General features: G+C 41.8%; 1 pseudogene; it reads left to right on the top strand.

The window, feature by feature from the left end:
* Positions 1-3,364: 3,364 nt before the first annotated feature.
* LOC137238972 (U6 spliceosomal RNA) lies at positions 3,365-3,465 on the top strand (annotated as a pseudogene).
* Positions 3,466-4,666: the final 1,201 nt, after the last annotated feature.

The following is a 4,666-nucleotide window of genomic DNA, read 5'->3' on the forward strand; positions in this document are numbered from 1 at the left end:
ACATGTGTACACAGATGGTTCCAAAGTAGTGGAAGGAGTATGGGCTGCGGTATACTGTGCTGATCCCGAAATGAACAGATCCTACAGGCTGCCGGATTAAGGTAGCGTTCTCCAAGCGGAAATATTGGCCGCAACCAAATCAGTAGAAACACTGGAAGAGAATAGCTTAAGCTACAACCGTGTTAACTTTTATATTGACAGTCAAGCAGCAATTAAGGCAATAATCTCGCATAGCACAGCATCTAAATTCGTGTTGAAGTGTAAGCAGTCTGTGGAGAGAATCAGGACAGGGAGAAACATACATCTATATTAGGTCCCAGAGCATACGGGAATAGATGGGAATGAAAAAGTGGACGAACTAGCTAAAAAGGGTGCATCCCTTGAAGCTTGCTCCGTAGACGTCCCAATTAGATTAGGCGAGATTAAGCGAAGGCGAGAGGTGCACATGCTCGACCAAGCGGGAAAGGCGTGGGTTCAAGCACTGGACTCTAAAGTGTCGAAGATTATGTGTAGGTCTCACAACCTTAGCTTAACAAAGTTGCTTCTATCATTAAAAAGAGAGGACTGTAGACGCATGACGGGTATTCTGACTGGACACTGCCTTCTGGCGTCACATGCCTTTAAATTAGGCTTGGTCAGTGATAGCAGATGTAGGAAGTGCGGTTTGGAGGAGGAAACGATCGAGCACGTTCTGTGCTCGTGCCCTGCACTTGCCAGGCTAAGACTTCAGCTATTAGGAGTGATACAGCTGTCAGATCTAGAAGCAGCAAGTGACTTAAGTCCTAGGAAGCTTCTAGTATTTGCCAAGAAGTCGGAGTTATTTTATAACATAGGTGCTGGTTTTTGATAGGGTGTTCCCGTTTGGTCGTTAAAGACAAACTTCTGGTAACACTACGGACTCAGTCAGTCTATGTGAGGTCCTCATGGACCGGCCAGTTCAACTTAACATAACAAAGGTGGAAAGAGAAGGGTTGAAGACATGTGCTAAATTTCTAAAACCCTCATTTCCTAGGCTTTTAAGCATCGGCATGGCTATGCCGTTAGGGCCCACCGCTTTAGGTGGTTTAGCTTGACCGATGGCATCCTCAACTTCTTTGGTGGTGATGGTAATTGGGGACGCGATGAATTTATGTCTCGCCCGCTTGTGTTCATCCACAAACAATCTGATGTGTTGGTTTATGTCCCTTATTTGGGGGTCGCCGGGATCGAGCTGTCTTATAAGTTCAAGTCCTCTCGCTAAATTTGCGGCCTCCGCGGGAAAGTGAGGCCGAATTTCGGTAATTCTTCCGGCGGAATAAAGCGAGCCGCGGCGGATTCATTGACCTTGCGGAAAACACGTTCCCTTTGGCGAGCATCAGTCGGGATAGGGAGGGCAGCAAAGCGGCTGTCTGTAAAGGATTTATATTCATCCCACTTTCCTTTTTTAAAGTTTGTGAAAATGCGTTTTTCAGAGACGATGAAGTCGGCGGTACGTTCGAGCGAGATGAGTATTGGGTGGTGGTCGGATGCCAATGTTACTATTGGCTGCCAGTTGACGCAGTTTATGCGTTCTGCGCTCACGATTGATATATTTGGCGAACTATGACAGCTTCCTACCAAACGAGTGGGGGCGTCTCCGGTTGTTGTGCAGAACGTGGTTTCTTCTACTTGATCTTGTTTGCAGACGGAGCAAAATGTGGTAGGTACTAAGAGTATGTTTCCCTGACCTAAAAGATTGCTGTCGGAAAAGAAGGGGGAAGAAGACGGGGGCAGGGGCTGATTTGCGGCATTGCTGGCCACTCTACTACGGAGATTGTAGTTATGAATGGGAGCGGCCGTATGAGCTCGAGGCACCATAGCACGCGAGCAGCAGGGGGAATTAGTAGTGGCTTGCTGAGCAGCTCCGCTGCTGGAATGTAGCGGGGCCCCCAAGGCTCATACACGGGACTCCCTTGGACGTGAACAGCAGGGAACCACAAAAGATTTATAGAAATTATGGGGACGTCTGGTGTTAGGGTCTAGCCCTGAACAACCTGTCTGATGCAACCATCCCTTGCACGAGACACACTGACAAGAGTAATACCGTCCTAAAAAGACTCTTTCCGGCAAACGCAGCAAAAATATTTCTCAGGTCCGGGGTCAGGAGACGGACCCGGATTGGGTTCGATACCTGCCCGGAGCAGGAGAGTATGGAGCAGTCCCGCTGCGAGGAGCTGCTGGAGGGATGACAATTTGTGGGAAGGATATAACAAATTAATTGGGGTTACACTGAAAAGACAGTCCTTGGTCGGGAAAAATCCCGAGTCGCTCCAGTTGTAATGAAAACAGCCAACAATTTAATGCCAAATATTTAAATCAGCTAATATGCTACCCTGTAACAAAAATAGTCCAAATGTTCATCAACACATAAAAAGGCATCTGATAATTGTTGCTGATATAGCCATTCACACGATTTAATACAGGTGTGTGTACAACACACAACTAAACCAAATTTGCATTCCAGCAAATTTGCGAACGTTGCATTTCCCACAGAAGTCACAACTCAACACAGGTGTGTAGGTAACATATTTTGTATCGAGTTGTATGTAGGTATGTAAGTATGTATGTTTAAGGCAAATATGCATGTAAGTATGTATGCTTAAAGTAGATATGTATTTAAGAATATATTTAGAGTAATTTAGTATAAATAAGCTGACAATATTTGAATAAAAACATTCGCTTATTGATGTTAAAAACTCACAAAACCAATTACTTCATTTTAATCTTTTATATGGCGATCTTGCCTTGGTGAAGGCCACCGTGGTGTTATGGTAGCGTGCTCCGCCTACCACACCGGATGCCCTGGGTTCAAACTCCGGGCAAAGCAACATCAAAAATTTTAGAAATAAGGTTTTTCAATTAGAAGAAAATTTTTCTAAGCGGGGTCGCCCCTCGGCAGTGTTTGGCAAGCGCCCCGGGTGTATTTCTGCCATAAAAAGCTCTCAGTGAAAACTCATCTGCCTTGCAGATGCCGTTCGGAGTCCGCATAAAATCATGTAGGTCCCGTCCGGCCAATTTGTAGGGAAAATCAAGAGGAGCACGACGCAAATTGGAAGAGAAGCTCGGCCTTAGATCTCTTCGGAGGTTATCGCGCCTTACATTTATTTTTTATGGCGATCTTGCCTATGATTCTACTGGCTGATTTTTCAGCTAATTTCATAACTGGCAAGAATACGACATTTTAATCTTTTATATGGCGATCCTGCCTATGATTCCACTGGCTGATTATTCAGCCAAATTCATTGGTAAAGATTTTACTGGCTGATTACAGCCTAAGCCTTATAAAAGAAAAAAAAGAAGACAAATGATAATTAAATTCGGGCACCAACAGTAAAAATTGCGGCAATTGGAAGACCTCAACAAAACATACATTGGAACGATACAGGGAAGATCAGCGTGGCCCCTGCGCAAGGATGACACCGAAATCGTGAAGTGTTCATGACTAGCAGCTAATAAGTATAATACGTATATTAGCTTAATTTTGACAAATCAAAAATTATTTTTAAGCAGGAAAATGTTCGGGCAACCAACTGACAAGCAAAAATTTAAATTTCTGCTGTAAATACTTTTTTTGTGACTAATTATTGAGCTAAGGGATTAGGAATAATAATTGTAAAAATAAAAACCCGAATCCAGCAATGTAAACGGTAGGGTGTTGAAAAAAAAAGAAAAAATAAAATGCAATTTTGTAAAACTATTGATTTGAAATTATGGAAAGACCAAGGAAAATTAAAACTTATGTAAAAGGCCCACTTGAGGACCTTAAAAATTAAATTAAAATTGTAGATGAGGAAAATCTCTAATTTGGTTGAAAAGTCATTGGAACCTTGTTGAGATGCTTGGGGAACCAACAATATGGAATGTTAGGAACACACACGCAACAGCAGCTGAAGAGTTATATAGGTGGGAAGTCAAATGTATGGGAAGAACATATTAACATATTGAAAAAAAATTAAAATTTAATAAAAGAAAAAAAAATGTTTGTCTTCATATTTTTTTACGATGGGAGGCCAAGAATCAAAAATAGAAAAACCAACGGCGAACGTTGTAAACTCAGTCCAAGTAGTAGACCACACTGAGGCACTAGATATTATTAAGATCATGCTTCTAATGATCTGCGTAGTTAGTTGCATCAGTTTGTTTCTGAAACTCTACCCAACCAATAATAAATTCCTAAAAAATCGATATGCCAGCCGCGCCGACGGTTTTATAAGGTTTAACTAAATTTTAACTGCCATCCCCAATGGGAAAATAGGAAGATATCGTTAAACTACTCATAGAAGAAAAACGATAGGAGAAAAATCTTACAAATGTATTAATAAAAATACAAAAGTAAAGGCAGAAACAGTAGTAAAGCATCTTCAAATAATAGTCGAAGCATTTAACAGAATAGGAAAAACAATCCAACAGTTAAACGGTAAACTAGACGCCAATCGAAAAGACCAAGCATATGAAATTTTTTCCAGCATTAGAGACAAATTGGTATCATCACTGGCAAGATATGATATAGAATTCATAGTACCAACGAGTTTCGAGAAGGAAATAGAAATAGACTTTAGCACATTCCTGCTGGAAGCAGCCTCCGATTTAGAAGAGGAACCAGAAGTGGAGAAAAAAGAAGAAGAAAAACAGGAAGAAAGGAAATTTT

The sequence above is a fragment of the Eurosta solidaginis genome, chromosome 1, assembly GCF_040869045.1.
Source record: "Eurosta solidaginis isolate ZX-2024a chromosome 1, ASM4086904v1, whole genome shotgun sequence".
Lineage (NCBI taxonomy): Eukaryota > Metazoa > Arthropoda > Insecta > Diptera > Tephritidae > Eurosta > Eurosta solidaginis.